This window comes from Callithrix jacchus, chromosome 5 (genome assembly GCF_049354715.1).
Source record: "Callithrix jacchus isolate 240 chromosome 5, calJac240_pri, whole genome shotgun sequence".
NCBI classification, from domain to species: Eukaryota; Metazoa; Chordata; class Mammalia; order Primates; family Cebidae; genus Callithrix; species Callithrix jacchus.
In genome coordinates, this window is record NC_133506.1 from 3,517,562 (window position 1) to 3,536,689 (window position 19,128).

Here is a 19,128-nt window from a genome sequence, read left to right on the forward strand (position 1 = left end):
AGATACAAGTCACAATGCCCAATTAATCTTCCTCCTGGCCTCTCTTTTTTTTTTCTTTTGATAGAGACTGGGTCTTGCTAATTGACTTAATTTCAATATTATTGTATCTCAGTGCACAGGGAGGCCTGAGGAGAGGTAGACACAGAAACGCAGTAGATTGGTGGAACACACACATCCAACCCAGGTAGGTTGGACCTGGCACAGTGGCTAATGCCTTTAATCCCAGCACTTTGGGAGGCTGAGGCGGGCAGATCACGAGGTAGGAGATCAAGACCATCCTGGCTAACATGGTGAAACCCTGTCTCTACTTAAAACATAAAAAATTAGCCAGGCATGGTGGTGGGTGCCTCTAGTCCCAGCTACTCAGGAGTCTAAGACAGGAGAATCACTTGAACCCAGGAGGTGGAGGGAGGTTGCAGTGAGCCAAGATCGTGCCATTGCCCTCCAGCCTGGGTGACAAGAGTGAGACTTCCTCTCAAAAAATATGGATGGCTAAGCCCAGTAGCTCATGCCTGCAATCCCAGCATGAGCCACTTTTGGAGGCCAAGGAAGAAGAATTGCTTTAGGTCAGGAGTTCAAGACCAATTGGGCATCTTGGTGAGATCCTTCTCTCTTTAAAGAAAAAAAAAAAGGGCTGGGTGAATTGGCTCATGCCTGTAATCCCAGCACTTTGGGAGGCCAAGACAGGTGGATCACTTGAGATCAGGAGTTCGAGACCAGCCTGGCCAACATGGTGAAACCCTGTCTCTACTAAAAACACAAAAAATTGGCCGGGCGCAGTGGCTCACGCCTGTAATCCCAGCACTTTTGGAGGCCAAGGCAGGTGTATCACGAGGTCAAGAGATCAACACCATCCTGGTCAGCAAGGTGAAACCCCGTCTCTACTAAAAATACAAAAATTAGCTGGGCATGGTGGTGCATGCCTATAGTCCCAGCTACTCGGGAGGCTGAGGCAGGAGAACTGCTTGAACCCAGGAGGCGGAGGTTGTGGTGAGCCGAGATTGTGCCATTGCGCTCCAGCCTGGATAACAACAGTGAGACTCCATCACCAAAAAAAAAAAAAAAAACCACATACACACAAAAAAAACACAAAAAATTAGCTGGGCATGATGGGGGGGTGGTGCCTGTAGTCCCAGCTTCTCAGGAGGCTGAGGCAGGAGAATCACTTGAATCTAGGAGGTGGAAGTTGCAGTGAGCCAAGATAGCATCATTGCATTCCAGCCTGGGCAACAAGAGCAAAACTCTGTTTCAAAAAAAAAAAAAAAAGATTCCCTTGTCTCTTAAAAACAGAAAGATTACAGGCTGGACACAGTGGCTCATGCCTATAATCTCAATGCTTTGGTAGGCCGAGGTAGGTGGGTCACTTGAGCCTTGGAGTTTAAGACTAGCCTGGGCAATACGGTGAAACCTTGTCAAATTAGAAAAATTAGCTCAGTGTGGTGGTCCATGCCTGTAGTCCCAGCTACTCAGGAGGCTGAGATAGGAGGATCACTTGAGCCAGGGAGGCAGAGGTTGTAGTGAGCAGAGATTGTGCCATTGTAATTTACCCTGGTTAACAGAATGAGACCCTGTCTCAAAAATAAATTTTTTTTAAGATCACAGATCATCATAGTAGATATACATAATAATGAAAAGGTTTGAAATGTTGCAAGAATTGCCAAAATGTGACACAGAAACATAGAGGTCATGCTGCTGGAAAAATGGCAGCGATAGACATGCTTCGTAGAGGGTTGCCACGAACCTTCAATTTGTAAAAGACTCAGTGTTGGCCGGGTGCGGTGGCTCAAGCCTATCATCTCAGCACTTTGGGAGGCCGAGGCAGGTGGATCACAAGGTCAAGAGATCAAGACAATCCTGGTCAACATGGTGAAACCCCGTCTCTACTAAAAACACAAAAAATTAGCTGGGCATGGTGGCACATGCCTGTAATCCCAGCTACTCAGGAAGTTGAGGCAGGAGAATTGTCTGAACCCAGGAGGCAGAGGTTGCGGTGGGCCGAGATCGTGCCATTGCACTCTCCAGCCTGGGTAACAAGAGCGAAACTCCATCTCAAAAAAAACAAAACAAAACAAAACTCAGTGTTTATGAGATGTAATAAAACAAGGTATGGCTGGGTGCAGTGGCTCACGCCTGTAATCCCAGCACTTTGGGAAGCCGAGGCAGGTGGATCACCTGATGTCAGGAGTTCCAGACCAGCCTGGCTAACATGGCAAAACCCTGTCTCTACTAAAAAAAAAAAAACAAAAATTAGCCAGGCATGGTGGCATGTGCCTATAGTTTCAGCTATTCTGGAGGCAGAGGCAGGAGAATCACTTGAACCTGGGAGGCAGAGGTTGCAGTGAGCCAACATCTCACCACTGCACTCCAGCCTGGGTGACAAGAGCGAAACTCCATGTCAAAAAAAGAAAAAAAGTGAGTTATTGGTACACATAACTGGATAAATTGTAAACTAATAGCAAAAATAATAGTTCAAGCCGGGCGCGGTGGCTCAAGCCTGTAATCCCAGCACTTTGGGAGGCTGAGGTGAGTGGATCACAAGGTCAAGAGATCGAGACCATCCAGGTGAACACGGTGAAACCCCATCTCTACTAAAAATACAAAAAATTAGCTGGGCATGGTGGTGCATGCCTGTAATCCCAGCTACTCAGGAGGCTGAGGCAGGAGAATTGCCTGAACCCAGGAGGTGGAGGTTGCGGTGAGCTGAGATCACACCATTGCACTCCAGCCTGGGTAACAAGAGCGAAACTCTGTCTCAAAATAATAATAGTTCATATTTATTAAACACTTGGGGCATCAGTCACTGTGGTAAGTGCTTTGCAGACATTATCTTACTTAATCCTCTCCACATTTATTCTACTTAATCCTCAGAGTAGTCTGTGAGGCCAGAGAAACAAATTTAACTGAGAGTTTAAGAAAATTGTCCAGCCTGGCACAGTGGCTCATGCCTGTAATCCCAGCACTTTGGGAGGCCAAGGAGGCAGATCACGAGGTTAGGAGTTCGAGACCAGCCTGGCCAATATGATGAAACCCCATCTCTACTAAAAAAATACAAAAGTTAGCGGGGCATGGTGGTGCACACCTGTAGTCCCAGCTACTCTGGAGGCTGAGGCAGGAGAATCACTGGAATCCAGGAGTTGGAGTTGAAGTACACTAAGGTTGCAACACTGAACTCCAGCCTGGGCAAAAGAGCAAGATTCCATCTCAAGGAGAACGATCCAAGATGGCCGATCGCTAACATCCCAGGATTGCAGCTCTCAGGGAAGGCGCGGAGAACTAGAGGACGCCACACTTTCAGACAAATTCTGGTTGCTCACGGAGCAGAAGATCCCCCAGTGGAGGAAACACACGGGTGGCCAGCGCGACTCTCGTGGCCTGCGCAGCGGTTCCGCCGGCACCTCAGCGCGGCAGCTCTCTGAGCAGAGTAAACAGGTTTGGAGGACCCGCACGGGTCCCCAGCAGGACACCAGAGCCCGGCGCAGCGGCTACGACGGCACCTCGGGGGCAGCGCTCGGCGCAGAGTAAACGGGACCGGTTCCCCTTCTGACCGAGGTTTGGAGCCCCGGGAAGGCAGAGTCGCCTACTACGGACACAAGAAGGAAGCCCGACAGGAGAATCCTGGGCAGAAAAGCACCATCAGTTTTAACGCCGCTGCTCTGGCCCTGGGAACTAACAACCTGGACGTCCACTCAAGAGACCTAATCTGAAAGTTGGTAATTTCAAAGAGGACAGGAGGATAAATTTACAATGACGGGAAGAAACCAGAGTAAAAAAGCTGAGAATACTCAAAATCAGAACGCCTCTCCCTCTAAAGATGATCACAGTTCCACATCAACAATGGAACAAGGCTTGATGGAGAACGAGCGCATCCCAATGACAGAATCACTCTTCAAGGAATGGATAATAACAAACTTCGGTGAGTTAAAAGACCATGTTGTAGCCCAACGTAAAGAAACTAGGAACTTTGAAAAAAGATTTGATGAAATCCTATTGAGAATAGACAACTTAGAGAGGAGTATGAGTGAATTAATGGAACTGAAGAATACAATACAGGAACTCTGAGAAGTATGCACAGGTTTAAACACTCGAATTGTTCAAGCAGAAGAAGGGATATCAGAGGTCAAAGTCCAACTTAATGAAATAAAACGTGAAGAAAAGATTAGAGAAAAAAGGATAAAAAGGAATGAGCAAAGTCTCCAAGAAATGTGGGACTATGTGAAAAGACCAAATTTACGTTTGATAGGTGTACCTGAATGCGACGGAGAGAATGAATCCAAGCTGGAAAATACCCTTCAGGATATTACTCAGGAAAATTTTCCTAAACTAGCAAAGCAGGTCAACATTCAACCCCAGGTAATACAGAGAACACCACAAAGATATTCCTCAAGAAGAGCAACCCCAAGGCACATAATTGTTAGATTCACCAGGGTTGAAACGAAGGAGAAAATACTAAGGGCAGCCAGAGAGAAAGGTCAGATTACCCACAAAGGCAAGCCTATCAGACTTACAGCAGATCTCTAAGCAGAAACTCTACAAGCCAGAAGAGAGTGGGGGCCAATATTCAACATCCTCAAAGAACAGAACCTTCAGCCCAGAATTTCATATCCAGCCAAACTAAGCTTCATAACTGAAGGAAAAATAAAATCTTTTATGAACAAGCAAGAACTCAGAGATTTTATTACCACCAGGCCTGCTTTACAAGAGCTTCTGAAAGAAGCATTACACACAGAAAGAAACAACCAGTATTAGCCCTTCTAAAAATACACCAAAAAGTAAAGAGCACCAACATAAAGAAGAATTTACACCAACGAATGGATAAAACAGCCAGTCAACATCAAATGGCAGTAACCCTAAATTTAAATTGACTAAATCCCCCAATCAAAAGACACAGCCAAAACCCAATGGCATGTTACATCCAGACCTGTTTCACATGCAAGGATACACAAAGACTCAAAACAAAGGGATGGAGAAAGATTTACCAACCAAATGGAGAGCAAAAATAAATAATAAATAAATAAAAAGCAGGAGTTGCAATTCTCGTATAGGATAAAATAGATTTTAAAGCAACAAAGATATAGTGGTAAAAGGATCAATGCAACAACAAGAGCTAACGATCCTAACACCCAGATACATAGAGACTTAGACACAATGAGACAGAAAATTAATAAGAATATCAAGGACTCGAACTCAGATCCGGAACAAGTAAACTTAATAAATATTTATAGAGCTCTCCACTTCAAATACACAAAATATACATTCTTGTCAATACCACATCACACCTACCCATAAGCTTAAATGAAACATTGATTGGCCATTATTAATACCCAATTTTTTTCAAAATAAAGCAATATTTCCATTTACTCTCCCTCTTTCTCTTCCTCTTTCTTCCTCTCCTTTACTTATTTTTTTTTTCTTTCCTTCTCTCAAAAAAAAAGAAATCAACTTGTAAACCTCTAGATCCAGGTCGGCAATGTCTCTCTCATTGCTTGATTTTTTTCCTTCCCTTCCCTCCCTCCCTCCCTCCCTCCCCGCTTCCTCCCTTCTTTCCTTCCTTCCTTCCTTCCTTCATCCTTTCCTTCCTCCCTACCGTCCTTCTTCCCTCCCTTCCTGCCTTGCTCCCCCACCCAAAAAAACAAAAAAACAAAACAAACAAAAAAAAGATTCCATCTCAAAAAAAAAAAAGTGCAGAATTACAGTATGTAATTGAATGGATTAGAACCCATGTTTGTTTCTTCTTGCTGTATACGTACTCTTCTCTATTATAATTAGTAGGCAATTTTTTTGGATTAGAGTTAATTTGAGTAAAGGAGTTTCAGTATAATTGGAGGACAATAAAGAGATGTGAGTAGGCATATGAGTGTGACTGGGCGTATAATTATAAAAACAAATGCCTATTGGCTTTTCAAGAAAGACATTATGAATTAACTGTATGGATCATTTTAACTGAGGATAATGGAGAACAGAAATTAGAAGGTAGCATTTGAACTGGACCTTGAAGTATAGATAGCAATGCTTATATATTAGTCAAGGTCCTGTAAGGAGGTAGAATTCACATGGCATTTGGACAGAGACAGTGTAACATAGTGGATTGTTAATTAAGTAACTGAAGAATTAGAAACCTAAAGTATCATGGTAGTAGTAAACTGTAGAAACAGCTACCACCCCTAGGGCTGAGGGAACAAAAAAGAAGAGGTTAAAGTTATTAAAACATAGAAATTTAGAGGAGAAGGGGTCAAACATAGGTGACACTGAGACCTCTGAGGAGAAGGTGCTGATTGGCAGGTGTTTGTGTCTCTGAACTCAGAGGAAGAGCCCCAACGGGTAGAAACCAGAATTGTGAGTATGAGGCACTGGGCAGCCAGGCGCTGGTATTGCTGAAGAAGAGTCAATAAGACTAGTTCTGTAAGTGCTGAAAAAACGGCTGGCCAGGCCAGGTACAGTGGCTCATGTCTACAACCCCAGCACTTTGGGAAGCCGAGACGCATGGATCACCTGAGGTCAGGAGTTCAAGACCAGCTTAGCCAACATGATGGAATTCCATCTCTACTAAAAATATAAAACTTAGCTGGGTGTGGTGGAGGTGCCTGTAACCCCAGCTACTCAGGAGGCTGTGACAGGAGAATCACTCAAACCCGGGAGGCAGAGGTTGCAGTGAGCTGAGATTGCACCACTGCACTCCAGCCTGGGCAACAAAGAGCAAAATTCCATCTCAAAAAAAAGAAAAAACTGCTGGGCATGGTGGTTCATATCTGTAATCTCAGCACTTTGGGAGGACAAGGCAGGAGAATCTCTTGAGCCCAGGAGTTCAAGACCAGGCTGGGCAACAAATAGAGGCCCCATCTCTATAAAAATAATAATAAAAATAATAAAAATTAAAAATTAGCCAAGTATGGTGGTGTACACCTGCTGTTCCAGCTACATGGGAGGTTGCAGGAGGAACCTTGAGCCCAGGGGGTTGAGGCTGCTGTGAGCTATGATCACACCACTGTCCTACAGCCTGGGTAATAGAAGGAGACCTTATGTCAAAAACAAAACAAAACCTGAAAACTGGATTCAGTTGTTCTAATCGGAAGCAATTGCCACTGCTGGAGTGAAGAAACTTTGCTGGGATGCCATTGATAGGAAAGGAAAGGAAAATAGGAAGAGGTTTCTAACCCTCCTCACTCAGCTTTGCAGTATATCCTTCTAGCAATAGTCTCTATTAGAAAAGCCTAGCAGAGCAGCACATAAGGGAATATTGTTAGCAGAGTCTCAGCCTCAAAATCATAGAATAGAAAAGAGAATTTGGAGCTGAAACTATACTAAATAACAGACTTGGTGGGACCCAGTGGCTCATGCTTGCAATCCCAGCACTTTGGGAGGCTGAGGCAGGCAGATCACTTGAAGTCACGAGTTCAAGACCACCCTGGCCAACATGGCAAAATGCTGTCTCTACAAAAAAAAAAAAAATTTACCCAGGCATGATGGTGCACACCTGTAGTCCCAGCTACTCAGGAGGCTGAGTAGGAGAACTGCTTGAACCCAAGAGGCGGAGGTTTCAGTGTGTGGAGATTGCACCACTGCACTCCATCCTGGGCAACAGAGTGAGACTCTGTCTCAACAACAACAGGAGCAACAACAACAACAAAAGCACAAAACAGGCTCATCTTGCCTGGCTTAAACGCTATTACATGGTTGAGCTCCTCCTAAGCATTTTTGCTTTAGCCATATGCTCTTCCCTCAGTCCTTAAAGACACCATATTTCATCCTGTTGCAAGCCCATTGCACGGTCTCTATTCTTTGCCAGGAATATTTGCTGCTCTTCCATCAGTCTTCCTCTTTTTTTTTTTTTTTTTGAGATGAGCCCGCCTCAGCCTCCCAAAGTGCTCGGATTACAGGCATGATCCACTGCGCCCAGCTCAAATCTTCCTCTTACTTATTTTTCTTGTCTTTTTTTTTTCCTTTTTCCTTTTTGTGGAGAACAGGGTCTCACCATATCGCCCAGGCAGCTCTTGAAATCCTGGGCTCAAGCTATCCTCCCACCTCTGCCTCCCTAAGAGCTGGGATTACAGGCGTGGGCCACAGCGCCAAGCTTGTTTTTTTTTTTTTTTTGGGAACAAAGTTTTGCACTGTTGCCGGGGCTTGAGCACAACAGTGTGGTCTCCGCTCACTGCAACCTCCACCTCCCAGGTTCAAGCGATTCTCCTGCCTCAGCATCCCATGTAGCCAGAACTACAGGTGTGTGCCACCATACCCGGCTAATTTTTGTATTTTTAGTAGAGATGGGTTTTCACTATGTTGGCCAGGCTTGTCTCGAACTCCTGACCTTGTGATCTGCCCACCTTTGCCTCCCAAAGTGCTGGATTACAGGCATAAGCCATTGTGCCTGACCTTATTTGCTCTTACAGCTCCATAAATCTCTATTACAGCAATTATCACAGTTATGCATCTTCATTTATTTGAACAGTTTTTCTTTTTCTTTTCTTTTTTTTTTTTTTTGAGACAGAGTCTCCCTCTGTCTTCTCCCAGGTTGGAGTGCAGTGGTGTGATCTTGGCTCACTGCAACCTCCAAGTCCCAGGTTCAAGTGATTCTCCTTCCTCAGCTTCCTGAATAGCTGAAACTACAGACATGTGTCACCATGCCTGGCTAATTTTTTTTTTTTTAAGACAGGGTTTCAACTTGTTGGTCAGGGTAGTTTCAAACCCCTGACCTCAAGTGATCCACCCACCTCGGCCTCCCAAAGTGCTGGGATTGCAGGTGTGAGCCACCACTCCCGGCCACCCTGCTGATTTTTTAATATTTTTAGTGGAGACAGGGTTTTGACATATTGGTTAGGCTGGTCTCGAACTCCTGACCTCACGTGATCCACCCACCTTGAACTCTCAATGTGTTGGGATTACAGGCATGAGCCACTGTGCCTGACCCTATTTGTATAGTCCTTTGATCAATGCCTGCCTCTTCCAACAAGGTTTGTAAGCACCAAGAGGGAAGGGGCCATGACTGGTTTTTGCACTCCATTGTTTTCCCAGTGTCTATTATTGTGACTGCCACATATATATACATGGAATATATGGCCAGGCATGGTGGCTCATGCCTATAATCCCAGCACTTTGGGAGGCCAAGGTGAGTGGATCATGAGGTTGGGAGTTCAAGACCAGCCTGGCCAAGATGGTGAAACCCCATCTCTACTAAAAATGCAAAAAAAAAAAAAAAAATTAGCTGGGTGTGGTGGCAAGCACTTGTAATTTCAACTACTCGGGAGGCTGAGGCAGAGAATCGCTTGAACCCAGGAGGCTGAGGTTGTAGCAAGCTGAGATCCCAGCACTACACTCTAGCCTGGGTGACAAAGTGAGGCTGTATCAAAAACAATGAAGAAAAGATAGGGTCCCTCTCTATTGCTCAGGCTGGTCTTAAACTAATCTCAAGCAATCCTCCTGCCTTGGCCTCCCAAAGCATGGAGTTTACTGGCATGAGCCACTGCACCCAGCCTATTCTCTTTTTATTGAGGTAAAATTCACATAGAATAAAAATAACCATTAATTAAGAGGCTGAGGCAGGAGAATTGCCTGAACCCAGGAGGTGGAGGTTGTGGTGAGCCAAGATCGTGCCATTGCACTCCAGCCTGGGTAGCAAGAGCGAAACTCCATCTCAAAAAATAAAAATAAATAACCATTAATCATATTAAAGTGTTAAATTCTTGGCATTTATATCCACAGTGTCGTGCAACCATTTCCAATGTCTAGTTCTGGAAAATTCTCATTACCCCAACAGGAAACCTTATAGCCATTAAATAATCATCCCAAATTCCTCCTTCCCTTTGTAACTGGCAACCACCAATCTGATTTCTGTCTCTATAGATTTATCAATTCTGGATGTTTAATGTAAATGATATAATATGTGACCTTTTATGTCTGGCTTCTTTCACTTAGCATAATGTTTTCAAGGTTAATCTACATTATAGCATGTACCAGTACTTCTTTTTATGGCTGAATATACTACATTTTGTTTATCCATTCAGCAATTGATAGGCATTTGGGTTGTTTTCATTTTTTGGCTATAGTGAGCAGTGCTGTTATCAACACTCGTGTATAATTATTTGACTGTCTGTGTTTATTTATTTTTATTTTTATTTTTGAGATCAAGTCTTGCTCTGTTTCCCAGGCTGGAGTGCAGTGGTGTGATCTTGGCTCATTGCAACCACCACCTCCTGGGTTCAAGTGATCTTCCCACATCAACCTCTGGAGTGGCTGGGATTAGAGGCGCCAACATGCCTGGCTAATATTTGTATTTTTGGCAGAGACAGAGTTTCACCATAGTGGTCAGGCTTGTCTTGAACTCCTGACCTCAAGTGATTTGCCTGCCTCAGTCTCCCAAAGTGCTGGAATTACAGGTGTGAAACACCATACCCAGCTGAATGTCCATTTTAAATTATTTTGTTATACCTAGGAGTGTACTTGCTGGGTCATATAACTCTATTTTAACTTTTTGAGTGACTGCCAAACTATTCTCTATAGCAGCTACATCATTAATATGTAAACATTGATATCAATAAAGTATAAGAGTTCCAATTCCTCCCCATTCTTACCAAAATCCCTTGTTTCTTTTACAACTATAGCATACAATTCATGTCTATACTGGCCATGTTGCAATTCTGTTGCTTCATTTACATATTGAGTTAGGACCTAGTTATTTATTTCATTTATTTTAGAGAAAGGTCTCACTATGTTGCCCAGGCTGTATGTGAATTCCGGGGCTCAAGAAATCCTCCCACCTCAGCCTCCTGAGTAGCTGAGGTAACAGGTTCCTGCCACATAGGTGGGCTGGGGAGCTGGTTATTTAGAGATGTTTGGGCAAGATATATGTCTATAGACCTCTTACAGAAAATGACTGTTAAGAACCTATTTTTTTCAGCCCCCAAAAGAATGAGTCTATTAGATACAACCTTTCAGAGATGCTATGTCTTTCTGGGCTATTCATTGTACATGGTCATTCATTCATATCATGGAATCACATGCCTTTCATTCAAAACCACTGTTGAATTGATGCTCCTTTTGTTTGCCATACTTCATTTTCAAGGTGTATCTCCATCTTGTGATGCCTTGTCAGCAGAATCTTCCTCTCTATTGCTAGATTTGCTTAATTCCTAAATCTTTTGCAATGCTGTTTGATTGCATTATTTTTGCTTCTGTTAGCAGATGTTTTTAAATGATACTCTGCCTCCTAATTTGCAATGGTTTATCCATTTCTCTGGTTGTCAAATCAGAAATTTTGGGACAAAATATACTGCTTTCTCTGGCCCTTTGTGCCTGTGTCTGCCATTCTTCACTTAAATAATGTTAACAGAACATTACCCAATTTGTAAGCATTTGTCAGAAGGAATCTATTGGTAGATTTAAGATTTGTGGATTTTGCCATATGTAAATGTTATGTCATTTGAAAACATTGTGGGCCAGGTGTGGTGGCTCACACCTGTAATCCAAGCACTTTGGAGGCCAAGGCGGGCGGATCACCTGAGGTCAGGAGTTCAGGACCAGCGTGACCAACATTGGTAAAACCCTGTCTCTTAAAAAAAAAAGAGAAAACATTGTGAACACTATTAAACTCTAGTTGAGATTATGGAATGCTGAAGTGTTTAAGAACAAAGTATATTTAGGTCTGCAATTTGCTTTGAAAAGCATAAAAAATTAAGTTGTATGAATGGATGGACAAAGGGATAGATGAATATGTGATACAGCAAACACTGCAAAATGTTAAATGTAAAATAGAATGGTGGGCATCTGTACTATTCTCTCAACCTCTGATTAAAAATATTCATAATAAAATGTTGAAAAAAAAATCTCCCTAATTGTTCTGATGATGTATATCAATCAGCTACTTTCAGAAGAAGATTCTGTGATTACTTCATTATAGTCTGATCATTTCAATTTATTTCATTCAAGGAAATAAACAAGGCCGGGAGTGGTGGCTCATGCCTGTAATCCCAGCACTTTGGGAGGCAGAGGAGGGTGGATCATGAGGTCAAGAGATCGAGACCATCCTGATCAACATGGTGAAACTCTGTCTCTACTAAAAATACAAAAAATTGGCTGGGCATGGTGGCACGCGACTGTAGTCCCAGAGGCTGAGGCAGGAGAATTGCCTGAACCCAGGAGGAGGAGGTTGCAGTGAGCCGAGATCACCCCATTGCACTCCAGCCTGGATAACAAGAGCAAAACTCCGTCTCAAAAAAAAAAAAAAAAGAAAAGAAAAGAAAGAAAAAGATTTATAGCATGCTTTGGGAGGCCGAGGTGGGTGGATCACCTGAGGTCAGGAGTTCAAGACCACCCTGGCCATCATGGTGAAACCCCACCTTAAAAAAAAAAAGAGGCCGGGCGCGGTGGCTCACGCCTATAATTCCAGCACTTTGGGAGGCAGAGGAGGGTGGATCATGAGGCCAAGAGATTGAGACCGTCCTGGTCAACAAGGTGAAACCCCGTCTCTACTAAAAATACAAAAATTAGCTGGGCATGATGGTGCGCGCCTGTAGTCCCAGCTACTAGGGAGGCTAAGGCAGGAGAATTACTTGAACCCAGAAAGCGGAGGTTGCGGTGAGCTATCGTGCCATTGCACTCCAGTCTGGGTAATAACAGTGAAACTCCATCTCAAAAAAAAAATATATATGTGTGAAGTGCCATGCAAATACACTATTATTAATACTATTAGCCACGTTAGGTGGTTCATGCCTATAATTTTAGCATTTTGGGAGGCTGAGGTGGGAAGATTGCTTCAGACCAGGCTTTCAAAACCTGGCTGGGCAACACAGAGACACCCTGTCTCCACAAAAAAAAAAAAAGAGAAAGAAAAAAAATAGCCAGGTGTAGTGGTATGTGTCTGTAGTCCTAGCCACTAAGGAAGTTGAGGTGGGATGATCACTTAAGGCCAGGGTTCAAGGCTGCAATAAGCTGTGATGGTGCCACTGTACAATGCCTACTGGGATACATTGCCAGACTCCATCTTTTTTCTGAGACGGGTTCTTGCTATGATGACCAGGCTGGTGTCAAACTCCTGGGCTCAAGCGATTGTCTGCCTTGGTCTTCCAAAGTGGTGGCATTATAGGTGTGAGCCACCACGCCGGGCGAATACCCTGACTTTTGATGTTTAAAGCATTGAGTTTATGCAAAATCTTATTAGTACAATGCAAGACAGTATCTTGAATATAGTTTTATGTTCCTTCATATGTTCTCTCACTAAATTGGAAACTCTTGAAGGAAAAAGGATGATCCATTTGATTAGTTTTGTGCTCACAAATGGTCTTAAAGAGTATATCACCTACCAAATGTACTAAATAAACACTTATTGAATGAATCAGTAAACAGTATACTTCATTGATAAGCTCTAAATGAGTGTTATAAATTACATTTTAGGTTATCACATATTGAATGTTTTCAATTTTATTCTCAATCTAAAGTAGCATTTTGGGCAATACTTTTGGCTTTGGGATGGACAGATGGGCTATTGTGAGTGTCCCTTAATTTTTTTTTTTTTTTTTTTAGACGGAGCTTCGCTGTTGTTACCCAGACTGGAGGGCAATGGCACAATCTTGGCTCACCACAACCTCCGCCTTCTGGGTTCAAGCAATTCTCCTGCCTCAGCCTCCTGAGTAGCTGGGACTACAGGTGTGGACCACCATGCCCAGCTAATTTTTGTATTTTTAGTAGATACGGGGTTTCACCTTGTTGACCAGGATGGTCTCGATCTGTTGACCTCGTGATCCACCCGTCTCGGCCTCCCAAAGTGCTGGGATTATAGGTATGAGCCATTGCGCCCGGCCCCCTTAATTTTCTTCATTGCCATAACTATGGTGAGTTCAAAACATTTTACTTTTTTTTTTTTTTTTAGATGGGGTTTCACCATGATGGTCAGGCTGGTCTTGAACTCCTGACCTCAGGTGATCCACCCACTTCGGCTTTCCAAAGTGCTAGGATTACAAGCGTGAGCCACTGCGCCCGGTCAACATTTTACTTTTTTGACCAAAGATGAAATTCTGACAGAAAACATCAATTGTTATCTTCCTATCTAGTTCACATAGGATCTAACGAAATTATCTTGAGTTTGAGGATAGGATTCTTTGACAGTGATCCCAATGATCCCCAGCAAAGTTAATATGGTATCAACCTCAAGTAAGTACCTAGGGATGTGCCCTTGAAAGATTTCTTCTAGGCCTAGTGAGGTGGCTCAGGCCTATAATCCCAGAACTTTGGGAGGCTGAGGTGGGTGGATTATGAGGTCAGCAGCCTGACTAAACATGGTGAAACCTGGTCTCTACCAAAAATATAAAAATTAGCCAGGCGTGGTGGCTCGCGCCTGTAATCCCAGCTACTTGGGTGGCTGAGGGAGGAGAATTGCTTAAATCTGGGAGGCAGAGGTTGTACTGAGCTGAGATCCTGCCAATGCACTCTAGCCTGGGCAACAGAGCTAAACTCTGTCTCAAAAAAAAAAAAAAAAAAAAAATTCAATCAGGAATTAGATTGATTAGATAATCAAGTACAGAAGGGAAAGGAACCTGGGTCAGAGGTACAATTTCATCTGTCTAAATCAGGCAACGGTCACATGGGTGTTAAAATTAATTGCATCTGGGCCAGGTACGGTAGCTCACACCTGTAATCCCAGGATTTTAGGGGCCAAGGCAGGTGGATCATGAGTTCAGGAGTTCAAGACAAGCCTGGCCAACATGGTGAAACCCGGTTTCTACTAGAAATACAAAAATTAGTGGGGAGGGAATCCCAGCTACTCAAGAGGCTGAGGGAGGAGAGAATCACTTGAACCTGGGAGATGGAGGTTCCAGTGAGCCAAGAACGTGCCATTGCACTCCAGCCTTGGTGACAAGAGTGAAATTCCATCAAAAATAAAAATAAAAAAGAGAAATGCTTGAGATTAACCCAATTACTCTGATTTGATTATTACACATTATATGCCTGTATCAAAGCATCACATGTTTGGACCGTGCGTGGTGGATCACGAGGTCAAGAGATCAAGACCATCCTGGTCATCAAGGTGAAACCCCATCTCTACTAAAAATACAAAAATTAGCTGGGCATGGTGATGCGTGCCTGTAGTCACAGCTACTTGGGAGGCTGAGGCAGGAGAATTGCTTGAACCCAGGAGGCGGAGGCTGCGGTGAGCCGAGATCATGCCATTGCACTCCAGTCTGGGTAACAACAGCAAAACTCCGTCTCAAAAAAAAAAAATCACGTTTGAAGCCCCAGTCTCTACAAAAAATTTTCTCTTTTTGAGACAGAGTCTCACTCTGTCATCCAGGCTGGAGTGCAGTGGCTCATTCTCAGCTCACTGAAAACTGTGCCTCCATGGTTCAAGTGATTCTCATGCAGGAGAATGGCTTGAACCTGGGAGGTGGCATTTGCAGTGAGCTGACATCCCACCATCGCACTCCGGCCTCAAGACAGACGAAGACTGTCTCAAAAACAAAAACAAAAACAATTCTACCTGCTATAGATCTTTGGAGACAAAAACCAAAACAAAACTACATGTATCTGACAAACATATACACTTAAAATGTACCCTTAATAATTAAAAAATTAAAAATTCTCATATTGGTAAAATACATTTAGTTTACAGCCTAATTCTCTAAGTATATTAATTACTTTTTCAACTCTATTTCAGGCTCCATTCCTCTATCCTTTGAGAGCAAAAAAAAAGTTTTTTTTAAACCCCACCTGCAGTCCCCCGAGAGCAAAATTATAAAAGGGAAATTAGCCGGGCATGGTGGCTCACGCCTATAATCCCAGCACTTTGGGAGGCTGAGGCGGGTGGATCATGAGGTCAAGAGATCGAGATCATCCTGGTCAACAAGGTGAAACCCCGTCTCCACTAAAAAAAAAAAAAAAAAAATTAGCTGGGCATGGTGGTGCGCGCCTGTAGTCCCAGCTACTCAGGAGGTTGACACAGGAGAATTGCTTGAACTCAGGAGGCGGAGGTTGTCGTGAGCTGAGATTGTGCCATTGCACTCCAGTCTGGGTAACAACAGCGAAACTCCGTCTCAAAAAAAAAAAGGGGGGGGAATTAGGCCGGGCGCGGTGGCTCATGCCTATAATCCCAGCACTTTGGGAGGCCAAGGCGGGTGGATCACGAGGTCAACAGATTAAGACCATCCTGGTCAACATGGTGTAACCCTGTCTCTACTAAAAATACAAAAATTAGCTGGGCATGGTGGTGCACGCCTGTAGTCCCAGCTACTCAGGAGGCTGAGGCAGGAGAATTGCCTGAACCCAGGAGGCGGAGGTTACGGTGAGCCGAGATCGTGGCATTGCACTCCAGCCTGGGTAAAAAGAGCGAAACTCCGTCTTATTAAAAAAAAAAAAAAAAAAAAGGGAAATTAATCTACATAGAAAGTTCATGAACCAGAGTTACAGAATTTTTATAAAGTGAATGAAAAGCATGTTATGTAGGTCATATTTTCTTTTCTGTTAGAGACAGGGTCCTTCTTTGTTGCCTAGGCTGGGGTAAAGTGGCACATGATTCTAGTTGACTGCAGTCTTGAACTCCGAGGCTCAAGCAATATTCCCATCTCAGCCTCCTGAGTAGCTGGAACTACAGGCATGCATCATCATATCTGGCTAATTTTTTAAGTTGTCTGTACAGACAAGGTCTTGATATGTTTATTGCCCAGGCTAGTCTCAAATTCCTGGGCTCATGCAATCCTCCTGCCTTGGCCTCCCAAAGTTCTGGGATTACAGGTCATGTGCCATCATGCCTAAGGATATTTTCTTTTCTTTCTTTCATTTTTCTTTCTTTTTTTTTTTTTGAGACAGAGGTCTCCCTCTATCACTCAGGCCAGACTGCACTGATGCAATCTCGGCTGACTGCAACCTCCACCTCCTGGGTTCAAGCCATTCTCCTGCCTCAGCCTCCAGAGTAGCTGGGATAACAGGTACGCACCACCACACCCAGCTAAATTTTGTATTTTTAGTAGAGACAGGGTTTCACTATGTTGGCCAGGGTGGTCTCGATGTTTTGATCTCTTGATCTGCCTGCCTTGGCCTCCCAAAGTGCTAGGATTATAGGTGTGAGTCACGGCGCCCAGCTGGATATTTTCTTTTAAACATAAAAAATAGTCTTGTTTGGCTGGGTGCAGTGGCTCATGCCTGTAATCCCAGCACTTTTGGGAGGCCGAGGTGGGTGGATCACACCTAGGTGGGGAGTTTGAGACCAGCCTGACCAACATGGAGAAACCCCATCTCCACTAAAAATACAAAATTAGCTGGTTGTGGTGACACATGCCTGTAATCTCAACGACTCAGGAGGCTGAGGCAGGAGAATCACTTGAACCTATGAGGCAGAGGTTGCAGTGAGCCGAGGTCATGCCATTGCACTCCAGCCTGGGGGACTAAGCAAGACTCTGTCTCAAAAAACAAACAAACACTCGTTTGAGAGACTTGATTTTTTAAAGTGGTGTTTTGTTTTGTTTTGTTTTGAGATGGAGTTTTGCTCTTGTTACCGGGCGTCATGGAGGGCTGCAGTCCCAGCTACTTGGGAGGCTGAGGCAGGAGACTCCCTTGAATCTAGGAGGCAGAGGTTGTACTGAGCTGAGATCACACCACTGCAGTCCAGCCTGTGTGACAGAGCTAGACTCCATCTCAAAAAAAAAGGACCCCCCCCCAGCCTGGTAAGTCCAGTATTCTGACTTATTATTGTGCAAAATCAAAGCATGAAGGTGACACTTCATTTTTCTTGTTTGTTTGGAAGCATGACAGGACCGAATTTGACCTTAACCTCTAGACTTCTTGTTTGGGAAGAATTTAAGTTCTAAGTCACTTGATGCTTTGAGATCCCTCAAATAGTTTTCTGCTCAAGGACCGTCGGAAACAATTTGGCAATTTAGCAGATAATTTAAAAACACTGTTTAAGGCCAGGCTCGGTGGCTCAAGCCTGTAATCCCAGCACTTTGGGAGGCCGAGGCGCGTGAATCACGAGATCAGAAGATCGAGACCATCCTGGTCAACATGGTGAAACCCCGTCTCTACTAAAAACACAAAAAATTAGCTGGGCGTGGTGGCATGTGCCTGTAATCCCAGCTACTCAGGAGGCTGAGGTAGAATTGCCTGAACCCAGGAGGCGGAGGTTGCAGTGGGCTGAGATCGTGCCATTGCACTCCAGCCTGGGTAAGAAGAGCGAAACTCCATCTAATAAATAAATAAAAATAATCTTCTAAGATAAACCCTAGCCTGTGTGTAAAGTTAACCTGAGAGGTAAAACCTGTTAACATCTATATTTTCTCTAAATAATTTTGTTTAGCAGAAAGAGAAGTTAGCTTTTTTGAAGATTAAATATTTCTCAGGCGTTTTACAGACATTGTATCATTTAATCTTCATTACAACCTTACTGGGCCTTCATTCATTAATTCACTGAGGGTCTACCTGGGCAGACATGCCCTGGAAACCTCCGAAATTCAGTAGTGAGCATTACCTGCCTTCCTCAGTCTCAAGTAGCTTAGTCTAGCTACTAAGAATATGTCCCCTACCTTTTTTTTTCTTGAGCCGGTGTTTTGCTCCTGTTGCTCAGGGTGGAGTGCAAGGGTGTGATCTCGGCTCACCATAGTCTCAGCCTCCTAAATTCAAGCGATTCTCCTGCCTCAGGCTTCCAAGTAGCCTCCCAAGTAACTGGGATTACAGGCATGCGCCACTGCACCCGGCTAATGTTATTTTTAGTAGAGACGGGGTGTCTCCATGTTAGTCAGGCTGGTCTCGAACTCCCGACCTCAGGCGATCCGCCCGCCTCGGTCTCCCAAAGTACTGGAATTACTGGTGTCGGCCACGGAGCCAGGCCTGAATATGTCGCCTTTTAAATCAGGAAATGAAAGATCTGCTCTGAGGTTAATTTCCTTGTCCAAGGTCACACAGTGTTGGAGCAGCTAGCTACTCGAATCAAGACATCTCATTTCGAATCTTTTTCGCCCTCGATCATTAGACTGTTAAGAGGCTTCGGTAAGATTTTTGATTTGAAGACTTCTTTCCATTGTTTTTTCTAGCATCTAGGAGGAAACCCCTTACAGTACTGACTAAAGAACAAGCGGCGAATTCACTCTAATTACCAGACATCTGGGAGAGTTCAGGGGAGAGGAGCCAGGTCGCAGGGGAAAGGGGGACTTTTTTTGG

General features: G+C 44.0%; 1 protein-coding gene across 2 annotated transcripts in view; it reads right to left on the reverse strand.

Annotated features, from left to right (window-relative positions):
• The window catches only part of PHF20 (PHD finger protein 20), a 196,886-nt gene that overhangs the window by 177,327 nt on the left and 431 nt on the right, over positions 1-19,128 (reverse strand). Inside the window, exon 1 of one of the 2 annotated variants that reach the window (XM_054256870.2) lies at positions 18,495-18,631. The exons of the other annotated variant lie outside the window; for it this stretch is intronic. The gene's annotated coding sequence lies outside the window, so the exon portion shown is untranslated. Of the gene's footprint in view, positions 1-18,494; positions 18,632-19,128 lie in introns of those variants that run through there. 2 annotated transcript variants of the gene reach the window in all.